The sequence below is a fragment of the Lathamus discolor genome, chromosome 8 (genome assembly GCF_037157495.1).
Source record: "Lathamus discolor isolate bLatDis1 chromosome 8, bLatDis1.hap1, whole genome shotgun sequence".
In the NCBI taxonomy this organism is placed as follows: Eukaryota; Metazoa; Chordata; class Aves; order Psittaciformes; family Psittacidae; genus Lathamus; species Lathamus discolor.
The window spans coordinates 15882269-15903427 of record NC_088891.1 but is presented as its reverse complement, the minus strand read 5'-3'; the positions used below and the strand labels follow the sequence as shown (position 1 = coordinate 15903427).

General features: G+C 38.0%; 1 protein-coding gene across 4 annotated transcripts in view; it reads left to right on the top strand.

The window, feature by feature from the left end:
• Window positions 1–21159, top strand: part of THSD4 (thrombospondin type 1 domain containing 4) — a 312906-nt gene that overhangs the window by 256194 nt on the left and 35553 nt on the right. The gene's annotated exons all lie outside the window — the stretch shown is intronic.

The window sequence follows — 21159 nt, the reverse complement described above, 5'->3', positions numbered from 1 at the left end:
AGTGTGTTTTCACAAAGAGGTATTTCTGTAAAATCAAGAAGTGTTGGAAAAAGCAGGCAAGAATGTGACGTTTCTTACTCAAAGTGTTTCAAACTCGATCAAGTCATCCAGACATTTGAATGCTTCTGCATACTGCTTTTGTAGTAATCAATTGCTCATTGCTGCCAAGCCTATAACCATCATAAAAAGCATATTTCTAATTATGATGCTTAATCTGATGGTAGCTTATTAAGGTTTACTAATTCTAAGTACTGCGATTTTGTTCTTGCACACAAGTTTGAGTGCACAACAGAATTTATAAGCTCTTGCTACTTCGACACTTCTGTTAAAAGAAAAAAATATGGCAGTGGTATATGAAGCTTTTAGTGTTTCTGGAACATGTCATTATCAGGGTAATCAGAATATTCATTAGATTAGGCTGTTTCAGTGTTGGTTCAACCAGTCGTTCGTGTAACTTTCTAACTAACTTTTCACAAAGCCTACAAAACCATCAATTTCTTGTGTGTTTAGCGACCTATACTATTTTACTTTTGTATACCTTAAAAACCTTCAGCAATGCTGTTTCTGGTTTCTTGTGCTTATGTTTTCTTTTTTTTTTTTTTTTTAGGTCTTCTCCTTTTTTTGAATGAGTGAATTTCATATGACACAAATACAATGTTTTCTTTCCCCTGCCTTTCCTCCTGCCCATGTGCTTGTTTTCCATTTAGGTTTTTCATTTCTTGAAGATCTTTAGGAAGAGTGTCAGTCTGATAAAGAAAAATAGTCAAATTGAGAATGGCCTGTAACATTAACTGGTGTTTCATAGGGAGCCAAGCTGAACTACCTCTAATGGAGCCATAAGGCAGATCAGAAATTCCCCAGGAAACCTCTTGTATTTTTTCTTGTGCGTGTTTGGAAAGAAAGCAGTCCAGTTTTAGACTGCTAAATAATAGCTGTTAGCTATTAATAATGTATTGGTCTGTATATTTAGTATATGTTTTTACAGTAAGAAGCGAAAGCTACGTAGTATTACAATTCAGGTTTAGACTCTAAAAATGTAAACAAGGCTATAGGCTGTGTACAGTCTTTAGCTATTCATGGAATGACTTCTCCAAGTAGTTTTCAGCAATATTTTCTTACTGGCTGATGTTTTAGACCTTTCAGCAACAGAACTGCTGACCTTGGACAGACTTTTCCATTGGCAAAGCACTTCCGTCACATTTGCTTTTGTACAGAAAAAAAGACAAAGACGTATTTTTTATCCCAATGGTAATCATCAGCTGGTCAGTTCTCATACACTGAAATGGGAAGCTTGCCACTGAATTGACTAGGGCCATAATATCTTAAGTGGAACCAGTATGTTACAGCACTTATGCTGAAAAACATGTGGTTTTGAGTATAAATACTCAAACATCTTTGGGATTGGGATTTGGGATAATGACAAAATTTTGAAGCCAAATGACTTAGTGATTTGAAAGGTGCTTTTTTGCATGTTGGGTCTTGAGAACCTAATTCAAAGAACCTGGTTGTTATCCAGATCCTCAAAAGCAAGATAAATCTGATGGGAAAGAGGTATCTAGTAAAAGTTGGAATTTACCTTAAGAGTGAAAGATACAATGGTTGATACAATGTCTTAGTTTTGAATTACATTTGCCATGTGTAATGAGCTTACTTTAATTGGAAAGAATCTGGAGATGTTCTGTAACTCAAGCAACAGTTTGTTTCTAGATCAGTTGTCTGAATCTGGAGTCATAACATTCTCCAAATGGTATCAGACATACTGCCATTGCTGGCAGTGGAGGTTGATGAGATATATGAAACAAGGTATATACATTAGAATTTTAGCAAGTCCCTTAACATTTTGTGCCTTACCTCAATACTGTTCATTACAAATAGCATACAGGTACTATTTGTCATGCAAAGATGTTTCACAGTGAAATTTATTTCATTGCTAATTCTAAAGCTTTTTTTACCGTTCCTTCAGGGAATATGTTACCTATTACAGTTTTCATTTTGATGGGATAAAGTTATCTCAGCCTAAATGAGATAGGAAGATCCTTGGCTCTAATCAATTTACCCTGCTTTCTGTAAAATGGTACTCTGCTATTCTAGCGTCCTCTATTAGCACATGCCAGAATACAGTATTTGTGATTAAGAGAAGAGTTACACATTAATACTTAAAAACCAAAACAAAACCGAGCTAAAGTCCAAAAGATGTTAATAGCATTCTTGTGAATATTGGTCTGCCTGGACATGAATATGGATTTAAGGAATTTGTCAAAGAAAATAACAATGGCTGATGCTAAAAGGGCTGTGAAAGGATTCTCTAAAAACCATTTTGATTCCGTATTCCCTGCAGCAGATAACATTGAAACAGTATGTCTCAGGCTGAAATATTGTTAGCAGCTCTTGCGCTTAAAATAACATTTTGAGATCAGTTTAGAGGCTCGAATTTACAGAAAACAAAGGAGTTAGATGAGAATACTGGCAGACAATTTAGAAGATAAACATTGTTAGAGGCACTGTTATATCACTGTGATCACATGAAAAGTTTTATAATAGAGATTAGCAATTAACTCATGGATTTCCTTCATGTGGTGCTGATCATATCAATTAATAAGCTTAAAAGTATATTTTATTAATGTATTTTAAATTGCTTTTTAAACTTGCTTTTAATATTACTATTTTTTTAATTCTTACACAAGATTAAGGGTTTCTGTGCAAAAAAAAAAAATTGCAACAGATACTGCATAGTAATATGGGGAAGAGATGATATGTGTTTGATTTTTCAGGACTTAGAATGAATATGCAAGATTATGCTGGAGGAGGAGAGTTCTTCTGTTTTCTCAGTTACTTTGTATACAAAGGATCTGCTTATAGTTAACTTCCGTTCCAGTGCTTGGGTGTGTGTTGGGTTCAGTGGCTGTCCCAAAGAAGTTGTGAGAGCTATCATTGCTCCATTTACAATTCTTACATTTCCATTTAGAAACCATATCTGCAATTTTTTCAATTGAGTTTATGAAGTGCTGCAAGCCAAAACTATGCTATTATATGTATTTTTTTGTGATGGACTTGTGAAACCCCCACAAGGACCTCAGAATTGTATTTCTTATGATATATTATTCATTAAGTGCATCCCTATATGAGCTAGTCTGTGCATTAGAATTGGAGTGTCTCTCTCACATGTACAGCTTACTGAATGCATTACTTATAAACTATGTAATTACAATATCTGGGTTAGTGTAACTGGGTTTTTTACCTTTGGTCCTTGATCCTCTTGTCTGTTCTCTGCTGGAGTTAAACAACAAAGACATTTCTTCATACAGATGACAATGTGCTCCAAACTGTGAAGAAAAGATCTAAGGAATCACTTCTTAAATAAACTGAAATTAAGCACAGCAAGTTCAAACTATAAGGAAATTCCAGAGTACATTATTAATATCTGAAGAGGCAGTTAGAATGTCTGCATAAACTCAAGCAGGACATTTTGAATAATGTTGCTAAAGTACACTTTTTATGATGAGCATGGGTTTTATCTGTTAAAAAGTCATAGCTAGGATGAAGTGTTCACTGTGTTACATTTAAGTGTCTTTGTACTTCTGTATACTAACTGTATTCTTGATTATATTCCTTTGCTTAAGCAATCCCTTCCTAAAAGGAAGTATTAGCTTACAGGACAGTTGGGATTACTGCTTATGCCTTTTAGCCACAGCTGTGTGTGTGTTGTCATGTGGGTTAGTTCATTCTGGGATTTGGAAAACCTTTTCTGTAGTGGTGCTAGGTAAATATCTAGGAGACACAAAACTGGGGAGCATGTAGGATATTTCACTTGTAAAAGCCTTAATAAGGTTATGATTTTTGAAAACTATGCGCTAATCATCGAATTTAAAAGAACAAAACCAGAAAAATCCCGGATTTAAGAATCATGGTGGAACAGCTTCACGTAATGCATAAGATGGAAGGCAGTCTAAAATCCAGCGCTAACACTCCTGAAGCTGTAAAAGGGGGGGATCACTTACGATCTGAATCAGTGCCACTTGAAGTCCTTGCAGGTTATGTCACTATTTGGCCCCTGGGGTTCAGCCTCTAAAGTGTTTGAGGATCTGTATCTTCACTGTATCCTCAGTGTCTGAGGATAATGCATGTGCAGATAAAGACTGACACAAGGTTGCTTCTAATGTAAAAGTTTTAAAAACAAGTAGAAGACAGTATGTTAAGACAGAAATTGTGCAGTAGCTATCTTTTTAACACTTCTTACCTGTTGTTTGTTACTAAGATGCCTGGGTCTTCATGTACACATACCTACATTTACATACCCTTTGAATTATTCTCCTTAAAATAGTTTCAAATCTTTTTTCTGCAGGGAGAGTTTCTTTCACTAAAGAAATGTTCATCTTGTAGCCAGTATGTATTACTTGGCTAGGGTGATCACTTACTAAAACCCTTGAAGTTCTTAAGACTTCGGATGAAATTCAACCCTGGTGTTAATGAATTCAACTCCGCAGAATTCGAGTTGCACTAGTGTCTTACCTAGTCTAATGACCTGTAGTTGAACCAGAATATATCTAGGACATGATTCTTTGCTGACCATGTATTTTTTCAATACTGGTGTTGCTTAAATAATTACATTTTAGCATTTCTGGCAAGTTTATCTTATTATAGTAAATTCCAAGGTGACCTTTTCCCTTCTGGCTTCATTAAGCAGCCAGCTAATACCTAACTCTGTATAGGGGTCTCTAGGGTTCCAGGCGCATTTTGAGAACATGCAAAAGAAATGCCTTCTCAAAGGCTTGTTTATTCTCCTTTATGGGTTAAGTGGCAGATCTTTTACTCATGTAGGTGATGGGAAGTACTGGTTAAGCCTGAATGGTTGGGTTAGCTTCTGTATCACAGCTTTCCACCACTGTTTTGCAAAACCAGCTTCTGCATGTTGGTTGCTGGTGTTTTCACTTAAGTGCTTCTAAATGCAGTTCTCCTTGCTTGCTAATTGTGGAGGATCTGCCAAGAGAAAGCCGTAACTTGGGGTGCTGAACAAGAAGCCTGGCCTGGGAGAGTGGTGGCTTTCCATTTGGCCTAAATCTCAAGGAGAGTTCTCTGTGTTACTGATTTTTGCAGGCAAACGGCTTCCTGGCTTTTTTTTTTTTTTTTTTTTTTTCCTTCTGCATCTTGAAGAAGAATCTGAATGTATCTTTCCAGCACCCAGCATTTTACTTTGCTCATTGATGACAGCAGTTACGACCAGTTTTGGAACTTGTAGAAATCATGTTTCCATTTCCTGTGTTTCCTAGTTCTGTCATCATTTGACAGAGGTGGTGTTGGGTTTTTTCCACCATTCGTTTGTAAACAGTGTTCTTATAAAAACAGCTATCAATACAGCAGTGCACCAGCTGAGGCCTGCTGTTGCTTTGATGGTCTGCCCTGCAAATCCATCATTTGAACAACAGCTACCAGCAATGAGTCCCGTTGAGGTGCTTGTTTCATAAGTTCTGTATTCATTATTTTTTTCATCCTCTTAGGGAAAGGTTGTTTTGAAAGGAAGGGAAAGGGATAAAATATGCAAAATAGTGGAAGGCACTCAGACAGGCTGGTTGTTCAGTTTGACTTGTAAATACCCAGCAATCTGGTTGCTTATACAACTTTGCAAACCCCTTTGGCCTGGAAGCCTCAGGAAAACTGACTGCATATTTTAAGTATTTTCTGCTTCTTGTCAGACCCCAAAATCTTTAATTTCAGCCTTTCTCACCATGTTTTGATTATACTTCTGTTTCCAGTTATGAACAGAACCAAAGAACTTGACTGCCAAATTTCAGAGAAAATGCATTAAAAAATGAAAGAGGTGGGCCGTTTGAACAGTTTTTGCTAATCTGAACCCAGTTAATGTGAACTTCTTAGATCTCAAATCTTTAGGTTATTTTCAACTTCTAGTTGATGGTCAAACCGTCAAGTAGTTTGTATGAAAATACTTGTTTGAACATTGTAGTGTACAGTGTTTCGAATATCAACATGTGGTTCAAGGCTTCTTAAAAAATCTAAACTCTTCTGAATGGTATACATTAATTGAGCATCTTACAATGCATACATTTCATGGCACTGACCAATATTTGGTAACATGGATTCTCCTCTCACTAATGCTGCTGACTTTCTGCTTGCACTCCGGTCTTCCTTTGTCTCTAAGATGGCCAGCAAGGGACCATATTGGAAATGTCATGTACTCTCTGGAAGTCATTTGCTTTCTGAGTTGATTAAAGTCCCTCGTATGTAATCTGTTGCTTAGTTGTCTTAAAGTAAAAACTACTTTAACTAAGGATATTCCTTTCTTAAAGTTTTGACCAGGGTCTAGTGATCTTAACTTGTTAGTCATGGGTCTGATACAGTACTTTCCTCTTCTTACTTATTACAAAATTTCATTCAAAATGAATTTTACACTCTGACAGCTATAAATAAAGAATGACCAGTGTCAGTCCAGATGCATAAACTATCCATAGGCGAATTCCTGAATCACATGAAGACACATTTCTTCCTTTTCTTGCCAAGAGGAGAGGTTGTTACTAATTTAAATAGTTGTTCAAATGTTACACAACAAAACCATTATATTTGGTTGGGAACCTGGTTTCAATTGTTGCAGATATTCCTGTAGAGCATTCTTTGATTCTCTAATCTTATTTTATTCAGAGCAAAGTTCTCTTTCAGATAGTAAAAACCCTTTCTTTGTTCCTTAAGTGTCCCTTGATCAGGTCAGATAGAATGTGTTCTTACAGCTTTGACTGATTCTGTAAAAGAAACTTCTTTTTCTTTTTTTTCCTGTTGCTTCTCTTATTTCCCTTTGAACTTCTCAGTTTCAGCAGTTTTGTTTCTTACCCTTTTTAAAATCTCTTTTAGTAAAATAATCACCCAGTAGAAATTCTACATGATTAGTGGCTTCATGGTTGGATCCATAAAGAGATTTCATCTGCAGAGAATATTTTTATATTGCAGTATTAAATTCCAAAAGAAATCCGAGTCTTTTCTGATATGAAATATATATAGGGATTTAAAACTTGATTCATAGGCTGTGTGATTAAGTTAGTCAAGGGAGATTAAACTTTATCCTTTATTTCTTAACTTGCCCAGTGTCTTTGTTTTCTATCCAATATTACTTCACTTTGGGTACTTAGAAGCATTACAGACCCAGTCTTCCTTTCATATATGTACCTATGGCAGCAGTAGTTACCCCGCGGTCATGGCTCCATTTATTTTATATATTTGTGTTAGAATCAAACTTCTGTAGTTCTGAAAACTTTGGTAGTGTTGCTGAGAGATCTGGGTCAGGTGAATGTCTGCTGTGGGATTATGAACCGACTTTCAGGGAGCTCCTTGGCAAAGGTTACCAGCTCTCACTGCTAACCTAGACATGGTTTAGGGACCCTGAGATAGAAAAACTGAGTATCTATTGACCACAGCTAACCACAAAATGCTAATAAGCGTTTTATTAAGGCATGATAGTCCAGCAGCAGCTAATTTCTGTTCAGAGGTTAATACTTGGTCCATCTCATTCACCTATGTTCACTTGCACCAGCACTTTTACCAGAGAAAATACTACACAGATCTGAGTCTGCATGCAGTCAGTTGGCATAACTGCTATGGCATGAGACTACAGCTGCTTCCTCCACATCTATAAAACTCTATCTGTAGCTGGTACAGAGGAAGGAACATCTGAGCATAACCTGTGAGGATTGTAATGTAAGGATTCTGTGTAGTAGTTTCACTGAAATTACATGAGGTAAACCTCAGGGAGGATCAACAGCAGGGCTGTTTGTTGAGCAGGAGGACTCTGACCAAGGCATGAGAATATTTAAATGATAAGCAATACCAGAGCTTTGGAAAACTTGGAAAAGAAATACATTTCTATTGGCAAAACCAGGCCCCACTATCTGTCTTGTAAATTGCTTGTAAGGACCTAAGGCAACAACATCTTAGTGTATAACATGCCTGCAGATGTTCAGTCAGACTGCAGAATAAAGATTCCTTCAGTAAGTGTAATTACAAGTTTACTGTTGAATTTCTGTCATAACATTTCATCATTCTCTTCTTGGTTTGTATGCCAGAGCACTGGCGGGATTGATTTTCCCAAAGTGTCTGGCAGAGCTAGTAGAAGATATTGCTACGTATCCAGAGCAATAGTTCCTCTCATTTTTCTGTTGTTCTTACCAAGTAGTTTTTCTTCCCCCGTCCTCGAGCCTAATTAATTCAGGCAAAGGCCAAGCTGTGGGGATTGGCTTGGGCTTAAATTTACCTTATAAACAGACAATACATGTCTGCTTATAAAAGAAGACTGAGAAGCATGATGTAGTCTTAAATTTGTGTTAAGAGAGTGTAACTTTCCAACATCATAATTTTCAGTTATGTTTTAACAAAGTGAACTTTTGAAACAGTCTCCAGTATCAGTTGAAAGAAGCATGTAGTCTTTAGAATTTAGCGACTTCTTCAGCCTGTGTTTATTGATACAGTGAAAAATTAATTCTTCCCTTTTCTCTTCTAATAGCACATTAGTTCATTCCAAAAGCTTTTGAGTCTCTAGTGCAAAACAGTTCTTCATGGATTATTTTGAAAATGTTCCTACAGTCCTAATGAGCAACAGACCTAGTTTATTATGAACTACCAGTGGTTAGTTCTATTAGAGGGAGATTTTGTGCATTGAAAAGGCAAAGTTTGTGAGTTATTTCTCAGCGTTCACTGGTTTATGACTGAAATAGAGGGTTCCTTCCTTGTGCATCTTGGTGTGGGCTCAATTAAGAGTGGGTGTGCAGAAGACAATTTTGGAGAACCGCAAAGCAAAATAGAGGATTTTATTCCATTCTATTAGTGCGTGAAGAAGTGTCACGTTTGTTATTTAGTGTGCGGCCATGAACCTTGAAGATAGTTTAAATAGATAAACATGGGAAACTTTATTAGTGTGTTCAGATTAACCTTGCATTACCTTGCACTGATAGTGGCCCTTTGGAGTGCTTCTTTATAACACACTGCATGTGGTAGTTCACATGTCAGGAGATGTGTGTACACAGAACGCAGGAGGAAGTATATCTGATGACCATACAACAAACAGAAGTAGTGTTTTAACAAGCTGGTTTTTTTCACAAGCATCTTTGTTCTTTGCCTTTATTTATCTTCAGTTAACGGACTGTGAAATGAGCATACTAAAGAGTGGAACACAATGTTACTGTAAAAACAGGCAATTATTTGAGAGATTCAAACACTTGAGAAAACAGCAATGTGACTTTCCGTATGCACCTTGGAAAATGAATGTTAGTTTGTATTTCTTGAGAATGAGGTGGATCTGATGCCTTAGGATGTTTGATGTTCTGTCCTGCCAGAGTTGTGCTCCTGAGATTTTGTTGGCAAAAGTTGAAAGCTAAACTGAGAAAGAAATCAAATGAGAATTCTGAAAGTTCATTGCTCTCTGTTGTTTTCCAGAATGCGTGCTATGTCTTTAGTATCTATGTTTCCATTGCATACACTTTTGAAGCAAAGGTGAAATCAAACTGAATAGTTTTTTTCCCACCTTGGAAGTCTGTAAAGATTCAGGAGGAAGAAACAAGAGAATGTGGAAAGGGATGTATGCATTTTTTTTTGTTTCAATATCATCGCTAATGCAGATGGAGCAATAGCAATTTAACACTTTTCTGGAGGTGAACTGGTGAAGGCTCCTTCCAGTCTGCTAGCTTCATCACTTCTTTTAAGCAGAAATTAGTGGTAATATGGTCAGGATTCCAATAAAAATCAGGCATGTTGGAACCCTGCTAGGTTTCAGAATTAGTTAGATGAATATAGTGTCTGCTCATACACAAGTCCTCTGTTGCTCCTTCATTCTGGTATACCTGTCTTAAGATTGGCACAATATTACATATGTAGAGTCAAATTCCTGTTAGAGTTAGATTTTAACAAGAACTGATAACTTATGCATTGCCACCTGCCTGTGCTTTTTCTTTCCTCCTCCAGTATAAAGCAGCCATCCTATGGCTTTCTTCCCTTGAAAACTGGGAAACAGCTTTTAATGTCTGAGTTGCAGTTCTGACCTCTTCTTATTCTCTCCTTCTAAGGCAGTTCAGTACCACCACTTTCAAGGGTGAAATTTCTGCTCTCCCTAGTGGTGCAGAATAATGGAATATTGGAACTCTTTAGGCCTGCATATGTGCTGACCCTGGCAACTGAAAATCTTAAAAATACACTATGTAAGTAAGGGTTTGGGCAAATGTGAATGATAATGTGTTTACTTGGTTTAAAGTACTTAAGGGTCTGAAGTATAAATTCTGATTTGGCATGTTGTAAATCAGATAAATTATAGTAATCTTTTGCAGAGAATTGGGTTTCACAACAGAGATGAAACTGAGGGTGCTACCAAAGGCATTGCGTATTTGCATCCCTAGCAGAAATGACAGTGGATTCAGTTAAATATTTAATTTGAGCCCCATAATTGTCATGATGATCCAGCTTTCTCAGAGTCCAAGTGAATATAAGGAAAAAATCCTAGAACTGATCTGAGGGAATGTGGTAGAGGGCCAGACCTTTCATCTTGTGTATGGTTCAGCATACAGAGTGCCTATGAGTATAAGCAGAGCTGCCTAGGTTTCTTGGTCTTTGAAAGCCTCCAGACTTCAATAGATCATTAAGACGTTCCAAAAGTATTTCAAGACACCGCCTTTTAAAATCAATAATAACGAGCAGTGTAGCTGTTTAAAATTTTAGCTGCTTAAAATGCTTAAAAACCATTCAGCATGGTAAATAGTTGCAGAGGGAAGGTGGGAACAGTGACTAAAACTTCTTGCTGTGCAAGGCTGCCCTTCTTCACCTTCTCTCAGTGGTGTTTTCTGCTGAAATCCACTGGTGTATGGGTTTGTATTTCATACCTCCATCCAGAATTTGGCTGTTGAAACAAAAGCTCCTTGGTTCTTTAAGAAAATCATCACAAAAAGTGCTTCTTATCTTCAAAGTCTTTTTTTGACATTAATTAATTGGATCCTCACAATCCCATCAGCAGGATAAGGAACAGCCTGAAAATGCCCATTAAGAAACCCCTACTGCAATGAACTGTATTAAACACTTTTGGAGCCTAGCTGGGTCAAGTGTTTTTTCTACTGCCCAAATAACTTTAAAAGTGTTTGAAAAGAAGTGCACAAAAATTAAAAATGCTTTTGAACTTTTGGCAGACTTTTATGCCTGTGTGCTTATGGACGTGAAAAAGCTGCTGTTCAAACAAGCAGGGGCAGATCCTCAGCAGCTTGTAAATTACAATGGTGCCATTGATTTCATTGGAACTGGGCTGCCTTAGACAAGCTGAAAGGCCTGGCTCTCTTCTTGGGAAGTAAAGCAGTATGTAGTAACACCTGATTGGAATAAAAAGTTTTAAACCCTAACAATAATAATAATACTAATAGTAGTAATGCCTATAATGAAGATACACTTGCAAACACATGGGATAGATTTTCTGTGAGACAGATTCAAAAGAAAGGCACATTAAATGAATGGAAAAGAAAGGCAAAACAAAATAAAATGATTGGTATTTGTGGATATGTCCTAGTATGAAAATGGAAAATATTTTCTCTCTCCACTGAATTGCCAAAAATTCCTTTCTCTCTCAGATGACCATTATCCTAAACTGTGTCTGACAGTAAGTGATTGTAGAGGGCACCAGTTTGTGTTTTAGTATTTAGGGTGGGGTTTATTTCTGTCTTCACTGAAGTTAATCAGAAAATGCTGTTAACCACTGAAGTTATTATGTGGATTTTTGATAGGATTATAAATGAAAAACATGCAGTGTTGGAACTCACTGGACTTGGAGTACATGTGCATCAGTATCACCCAGAAGGATCTTTTATATTTAGTTCACTTTGTCAATTCATGGTCAGGTATTTTCCCAGAAGTTATGGTCCATAAATAATGTAACCATGTGTAACCATGTATTCAGTTTGGAAGTAAAATAGTTGTTAATCAAGTAGGCTGTGAACTTAGGAACTCTGAAACAGGAACTGATTCAAAGAAGACAGATAAATATATCATACTGAAGCCTATGAAAGTATTATTTATGTATTCTTTCCCACATATGCTTGGAAGAACTTTAATTTAGTTCCTGATGGCAAAATAATTATATACTTTGTTCCAGTGATACTTAGTCTCCTCTGTTATCTATTCAGAATCCGGACTCCCACTGTTTTATCTATACTGCAAACAAAATACTGCCGTTAATTAGCCATACTTACTTCCTGATCTGGGGACAGACTCACAACTTGGACATCTGTAATTTTTTTCTGTGTTTGCATGAAAAATTTTTATTAGAGAAGGTTTTTATTCTATTAATTTAATAGGTAGCTTGGGAATAAAGGACAATAATAGGATGAGAAGTGATACACTGAAATGATTTGTATTTGGGATAATCCTGTGCTGCTTTTCATGAAGTAATTCGGTCATATTCTTTCTTGTCCTTGGGCCTGTAAAAATCATCAATAACATGAGATTATTTCCATTTTTTCATGTCTGTAGGTTTCTGGGCTTACCTCCAGGTATCAGTTGTATGTTTCACATTGTTTGATAGCTTTGTCAAATAAATATCAAATCAGTTCAGTCCCAGAACATCTTTTTTACGTTTAAATGTGCAGACTGACATAAACAATAACATGTGTGAGCCTGCCCTGAGCCTTATAGGCAGAAAAGAATGTATGAGAAAGTGGATACCAGTGCTGAGTTGACTTTCCAGCTTTCCTCTGACCACCCAGCTTATTGTGCCAGGGATTCATCTTTTGGCAAAGTGTTCTCAGGTAAATGGAGACAGCCTTTCACTAGTGCATATATTATATTTCTTTGCTAAAAGCCAAATACCTAGTAGGATCTGTAATAAATTAATGTTGGTTTAAGCTGAAGACCAAGGTTTACTACACTGTTGTCACCTTTTATTAGAGAATAAGTGAAGAATTGAGTGGTTTTTCAGGGCTTTACATCAATAGTGGAGCTAAGTCTGTCTGGTTTAATTTCTGGTCTGTGTCCTTACCGTAACAGCCACTGAATTAGTCAAAGCTCCTGTATCCTTACCATAATGAAGACTAAATAACCAAAGCCGATGTTCTTCCATCCATAATAGCTTCTGATCTCTTAAGTCCTGATCTCTCTTTGGTCTAGCAACTTCAGTCTCCCTGTGAGTGCCCTGTGCAGATCTACCTTGTGTTCTGGCCCTGGTTCTAAACTCTGCATGTGCTGCTAGCCTGGCTGGCTGGCCAAGGAACGCAGAGAGCTGCGGGCTCAGGCTGCAACCCACTTTTCAGTTGGCTTTCAGAAGGCTTTTAGATCTCTCCTCTGTTCTGTTGTCAGCATTTGTTTAAATTTTGCATTTGAGACTTGCCTGAAATCAGACATTAGGTTTGAAAGCTCTCTAGAGAGTGGGAATGACAGACACTGAGCCAGAGGAATTCATGTCTAGGCTAGGGGACCCAGCAGTGCTTTGCAGCTCACAGATCTGTGTGTTTTGAGTTACAGCATTCAACTTTACCACACAGAGCATCCAAAACTCTTGAGAAATTCCACTTGAAATTTGAAACAGCTTAGGAATATTCATTAGCTCCAGTTTTTTCACTGTGTGGAATTAAAGCTATTTAACAAGCAAAAGAAGCAGTTATAATTCTTTCTATTTCAGCTTTGGATTCTCAGGAGATACAGTGCTGTTTTTCTGCAGAGATATCTCAGTCTGCTGTTTTAACTGTCTTATGACTGTTCCATTTCTCAGCGATTGTCAGGAGTGCAAGAAGGTAGAGAAAATTTCTTGTTATGCCAGCTGGAGAAAAGAGTGGGGTATTTGCACATTTGCATTTCACTAATCTGGCCCTTTTGACTGAAGTAATGTCTAGATTAGAAGATAATTCAATTGTACTTGTCCACCCCTAGGATTTATGCCAAATGTGTGCAGAGTTTCTGTGCTGGGCTAACTAATGTGCAGCTGAGCTGTGCCAGAAGGCTCAGCTATCATGTTCAGAGCCATTAGCAGTCAGTCTGATCAACTCCTGAAATATAAGAACCAGATTCTAACTGAAATTATGTAACTAAGCCAAATACTATAATCTGCAGGTTCAGTGGGAGTTACATAGCTGAAATATCACATGTTGGAAACGTATCCCTCCTTGAGACCTCTAGTCCTGAATGTTATTTGTTATTTCTAAATAGTTGGTTTACAGCTATTGCCAATGAAGAGTATTTCCTGATCTTACTTGAGGCATGGTAGTAAGTATGTTGCTAAAAATTCAGGCCATGTTTTTTCACTGGGATAGGACTGAATTTCGTATTTAGCCTTACAAGAAGTGAAGTTCTGAGACTGCCATTTAGAAACTTTAACCTTCGTTAAAAAGAAAGAAAGTAAGGATGTGTAAGTAAGAATGTGAAAAGACTTTCTGACGTTCTGTGTAGAAACCCCACACAATTCTGAGTTACATTCTGTGGATCAATTCCTGTGTCCTTCTGAACCACAGGAGTTCCCTTGAGGTGCTGTATTTCCTAAAACAGAAGAGTACATGTACAACTGTGCAGATACGTTTAACATTGTTTCTCTGCAGATACAAGACATGCATGATTCTTACTCCATTCCTCTGGGTTTTAGTGTTCTCTTTAATCTTCTCTGCACTTAATTTCACTCAGTCTAGTCTTGTGCCAGCCCTTCTATTTTCCCTTTTCAGTATTTTCAGGACAAACCTGAACAATGGTAAAATTATATACCATTGAAAGCAGCAGAATATTTACACTGACTTGAGTGGAACTGGCAATTCAGTCATTTCTTCCTACCCCATTTCCTCCTACCCTTTCAACTCAAGGGAAATTTCTGTGCAAGTTACAAGAAAACTTTTTTATAGATTATTTTAATAGTACTTACTAAAATGTATTTCAGCTATCTAATTATAGAGAATGGCTAGGTAAAAATAATTATAAATCTTGTTCTTTATCATACACTGTCATGGTGTAGATTAATTGTGTAAGTCCTTTTAGTTTAGCTCATTGACAGAATAATGTGAAGCCTGCTCATTTTCAGTTAATGTTGGAATTATTCTTACCTTCATCAAATAACTTGTCACTTACTTCCCCTCCAGTATAGAGGGCTGTAATATACTACTCATAAAGTATGATGACTCTGTTCAGGAATGATGTCATTTCTTATGGGATTCTTTTACTCACTGCAGTCCATACACTGTGATACAAATTGGGAATCAAAACAGCCTTGGTGCAGAATTGGATAGTTGTATCTTTAAAGGTGGTAGTGGTTAATGAGATCCTGACACAGAGCAAAATTTGCATATATAGTTAAGAGCATACCGTTAATGCCTCCACACTTTCCTGACTTTATTATAAAGTCTGTCATGCTGAAGAGGACTAAGCAGATTTATTTTTTGTGCTAGAGACCTTGTAAACATAACAGTAGCATAAAGAGGAACTCAATCTTTGTTGTTGCCTTTTACTTTTTCATTTGCTTTCCCAGTAAATATTAGTATGTCCTACAATAAATGCCTTTAGAAACTAATTTTAAGCTCCAGGTAAGCTATTTAGAGTCATAGCTCAACATTTGGGAGTATTTCCTCTGCATGACTTATTCGCTATGGAAAGCATGGAAGTCATGGGAGTAGTATTAGAATCGTAGAATCATAGAATAATGTTGGAAGGGACCTTAAGATGATCAAGTTCCAAACCCCTGCCATGGGCAGGGACACCTCACACTAAACCATCCCACACAAGGCTTCATCCAACCTGGCCTTGAACACTGCCAGGGATGGAGCACTCACAACCTCCCTGGGCAACCCATTCCAGTGCCTCACCACCCTAACAGGAAAGAATTTCCTCCTTATATCCAATCTAAACTTCCCCTGTTTAAGTTTTAACCCGTTACCCCTTGTCCTGTCACTACAGTCCCTGACGAAGAGTCCCTCCACAGCATCCTTGTGGGCCTCCTTCAGATACTGGAAGGCTGCTATGAGGTGTCCATGCAGCCTTCTCTACTCCAGACTGAACAGCCCCAACTTCCTCAGCCTGTCTTCATACGGGAGGTGCTCCAGTCCCCTGATCATCCTCGTGGCCTCCTCTGGACTTGTTCCAGCAGTTCCATGTCCTTTTTATGTTGAGGACACCAGAACTGCACACAATACTCCAGGTGAGGTCTCACAAGAGCAGAGCAGAGGGGCAGGATCACCTCCTTCGACCTGCTGGTCACGCTCCTTTTGATGCAGCCCAGGATACGGTTGGCTTTCTGGGCTGCGAGCGCACACTGAAGCCGGCTCATGTTCATTTTCTCATAGACCAGCACCCCCAAGTCCTTCTCCGCAGGGCCGCTCTGAATCTCTTCTTTGCCCAATCTGTAGCTATGCCTGGGATTGCTCTGACTCAGGTGAAGGACCTTACACTTGTCATGGTTGAACTTCATAAGGTTGGCATCAGCCCACCTCACAAGCGTGTCAAGGTCCCTCTGGATGGCATTCCTTCCGTCCAGCATATCAACCGAACCACACAGCTTGGTATCACCAGCAAACCTACTGAGGGGGCACTCAATCCCACTGTCCATGTCAGCGACAGATGTTAAACAAGACTGGTCCCAACACCGATCCCTGAGGGACACCACTCATTACTGGTCTCCAGCCAGACATTGAGCCATTGACCACAACTCTTTGTGTGCGGCCATCCAGCCAGTTCTTTATCCACCGAGTGGTCCATCCATCAAATTGATGTCTCTCCAATTTAGAGACAAGGATGTCATGCGGGACAGTGTGAAACACTTTGCACAAGTCCAGGTAGACATCAACTGCTTTACCCTTGTCCATCAATTCTGTAGCCCCAAAGGCCACCAAATTGGTCAGGCAGGATTTCCCCTTAGTGAAGCCATGCTGTCTGTCACCAAGCACCTTGTTGTTTTTCATGTGCCTTAGCATGCCTTCCAGGAGAATGTGCTCCAAGATTTTGCCAGGCACAGAGGTGACACTGACTGGTCTGTAATTCCCCGGGTCTTCCATTTTCCCCTTCTTGAAAATGGGGGTTATATTTCCCTTTTTCCAGTCGTGGGGAACTTCACCTGACTGCCATGATTTTTCAAATATGATAGCCAGTGGCTTAGCAACTTCATTCGCCAGCTCCTTCAGGACCCGTGGATGGATTTCATCAGGTCCCATTAATTCTGAGTTATGACTAATAATATTAAAAGTCATCACTCAAAAACGCCTATTTGAAATATGGAAAAAGGCCTTTTATTAGAGCAGTTATAACAGGGGAAGCAATAAGAGAAAAAAAATCCACCCTGAAAATGAAGGCCAAGATGCAATTCATAAGGAGTGCCTATGCCTTAACAGTGAAAGAATTGCCAAAATGCTGAAATTAGCTTTAATTAACCTTTTTACTTGCATCATCTAATCTGCTTCATGAAGTCCCTATTTCAAAAGTTCCATGTATTTACAGTCTTATTCTAGCAGCTGTGTGAGTAAAAAGATCTAAATACATCCTCTGATTGATTAACACTACTATTCATATCTGTTTTCAAATGGTCCCTCGTTAGATGCTCAGTGTTGCGCATTGAGAAGTTCAAGTGTGAGAATACTGTAGTCAGAGAGTATGTGTGTTTCAGTTTGCTTCTCATCTTATCAAAAAGGTAGAACAAAAGAGGAAGGATTCACTAGCTAATGCATTTTTGTTTCAGTTGGTTATTATTAGTACCTGTCAGGGAACATTGTATTAAAAAACTTGGGCAAATAACTGCATCCTCTTCTGACAGAACCTAAGCTCTGTGCTCTTTTGCAACATGCAGATTAAATGTGAAATTACTTGGAGGATTTTATCAAAGCTGTTGAGACTTTGAACCTGCCTCAGTGGCTGGGCCTGAACAGCTCAGATGGCTATATGATTAGTTTTGTTTCTTAAAGCCCATATTATTTATTGCAGCAGTAGTTAATTGTTCTGCTTTGCTGCCCCAGTGTTTAGCTTGTGCTGATACATCAACATGGCTTTTGGAGGCAGAAGCAAAAGAAGGAATGGGCATAACTGAGTGCAAAAGAAGCTGCATCATCAGGGGAAAATTAGAGAGAACAGTTTAATGAATACTTCAAAAGGAAAAAGTCTCTTTGCAGTGGCTGAAAAATGGGTGTTTCTGTTAGCAATGATTGTGAAACTTTTACCTTTAAGCAAGTAAATAGTATTTTCTTTTTACAGGTAGGAAAAAATCAAGAATTTTCTGAATCACCATATAGTGGGATTTGTTGCCTGAGATGATCTGCAAGAACAGGCACATGAGCAAGATTAACCTTCTTTCTCTGAAGACTATCTTGAACTATGATGAAATAAAGAAATGTTATTGACAGCAGTATTTTAGTGTGAAATTTCACCTGTGCTGCTGCTTTAGAGGTGTGATAAATTCATATATAGAGGCAGAAAAAAAGATAATTACACCAGTGGACCAAAATGATCTTACCATTATAAAACTTGGGAAATGTAAACTTGGGAAAGACCTATCAAAATGTAGCAAGTTCAACAAAAATCTGAAGGAGGATTGAAACTATGCATGCATCTGTGTAAGCAGCCACTCGCTGCTCCTTCAGGAAAGCAGCAGATGTTTGTGAAACAATCCTTTCAAATTTTTATTTTGGCGCAATTAAATTTAAAATTTAATCTGTGTTTTTTAGAGTCAGACCAAAAGTGCTGCCATGGTAATGGTATTTGGAATTTCACGTTTGTCTGGTTTTGTTGATGAGCTTTACCATCTGGTGTAGAAGAGGCAATCAGTTGTTTGGGCTTAGACTGCTTTTAACTGTAGGCTGCAAAGGAGCTTAGATGCTGGTATGAAAAACTGAAATGAAGAGGTAAGAGACAGCATGTCTCCTCCAGGCAACAAGCCATTGGAAAAGTTGACAGTAATTTATCTCCTGTGAATGCAGTGCTGCAGTTGCTGACACATCACAGGATCATAGAATCAACAGGTTGGAAAAGACCTTTAAGATCATCAAGTCCAACTGTTACCCCCGCATTGCCAAGGCCACCACTAAACCATGTTGCTGAGGGCTTCATCTACACGGGTTATGAACACTTCAGGGATGGTGACTCCGCACTACCCTGGACAGCCTGTTCCAATGCCTGAGCACCCTCTCTGTGAAGAGATTTTTCCCGATACCCAGTCTAAACCTTCCCTGGCACAGCTTGAGGCTGTTACCTCTTGTCTTGTCACTTGTTATGTAGAGACATCTCTGCATGATTCAGAATTGAAGTGTAGCAGAGCAGGCATCTATTGTAGTGGCTTTTTTTGGCTGTGTCATTGTGGAAGGATAAAACCCGTCAAAGTAGAACCTTAGGACAAACTTGGCAAAAGTGGTTTAATGCAATTCACTGTTTCAGATTTATTCCCGTGTGAAGCAGGATTTCTTTGATATATGATAATTACCTGAGTAGAATATCAGAAAAAAATCCTATTGAACATGCTATGTTCACGACTGCTGAAGAACATAATGATCATCTGAAATATTCTGTTAATATTTTAGATAAGAATGTATGTTTGAATTATCGTTTCCTTATAACAGTGTTGCAAACCTTGCATTGTTATCTACTCTGTACTGTGAAAATATTATAAGCAATTGCTTGAGTGCCATTGTTAGCAATACAACTACCTGTCAACTGGCAATGCTATGACTACTACTCAGCTCATGGATAACACGCAACAATTTTGGGGGGAAATAAGCATGTGCCCAAGTTATTCAAATCTGTAAAGAAAATGTTTGATTTCTAAAAAGTGGGGTTTTTAATTCCCATTCGTTAAAAAAATACCAAGTTTTGTAAGGTTAGGGGTCTGTATTAATAAGGTAACTGTATAGAAAGACAGAACCAAAATTTCAGATGCTTCCCAGATCCAAATATGAATGAGTATCTCAAATTTGGATACTTGTGCAGAATGATTGAAAGTTCAGCAACACTTTGTCTCAGCTATGCACAGTTAGAAGATGCCCCATTTTTGGCATGCAACATCTGTACCCTTATCCTGTCTTGGTTACCAGTGAAGAAACCAAATAGAGTGTAAGAGATGAAGGTATCCCACCTGCAGAGATACTTTCTTCAGGTTTAGCATATACAATCTGATGCTGATTTAGGGCCCAGTCAGTGAACTGCTGACCATTTTCTAATATCCCCAGTTGGCTCTAGACTAAGGGGTTTGTAGGATCAGACTGTTAAAGATCAGATTCTTTCTGATTACAAGGTTCTTAGCCCTACTAATATTTCTTGAATTAAGCTCAGAGTCCTGTGGGAGCTTTGCCGTGACCTCAATAGGAGTTTGAATTCAAAATGTCAGAGGGAAATAATACATAATTCAGTTCTTAAGAAGTGTGCCAAATTTCTCCTAAATATTTTGTAACTAAGATGTGTTAAAGTAATCAGCAAATACCTATGCTTTTGGAAAGGAGTTATTTCAGAGAATCTGTTTGAACTAATACATATTTTATTATTTTAAAACCAATAGATTATTTAGTCTCTAGGCAATTGGCTTTTCTTGTCTTTATGTATCAGAGGTACTTGTAAGTGGCCTAGTGGCTGTATGCTATGACTTAGTGTATCTTTAGATTGTGATCTGTATGCTCTTCATTGATTTAAAATGTATTGCGTATTCCATACTGCAAGGCTGAGAGGCATGAAGGCAAGCTGTGTTTTGTAATACTGAATAGTGGTTGGTTTGTGTTGGGTTTTTAAGTATCTGAAGTTATCTTCAAGTACTTTTGGAGAGAGTTTTACGGTTCTGAAGCACTGCAAGTTTATTACCTTTATTTAAATTACCTTTGTCTGATTTTTTCTGAATTGTAGGGGAGGAAGACAGGAGCTACAGAACATCTTTTAAAGGAGAGCTGTAAGCGAACTGAGGAAATCAATACTACAGATACTTGAAATACAAATTTTGATGTATGGCCTATTGAGACTGTCATAGAATTGTAGCCTAAGCAGAAGTGCTGTATCCTGAAATATTCCATAGCTCTAGTGCAAAACATTACTGAAGGCCACTGCAAACAGCACAGTTCTAGTTAAGAAGCTGGTCCCAGAATGAAAGATAGATGAAATCAGCTACAGACTGTATGAGGAATTCCTCATGAGGAATTAATGGTAAAGCTTTTCATAATCTTTCATGCTTTGACTACAAATATTAACACTATAAAAATTCTTCGGGGGGCAGAG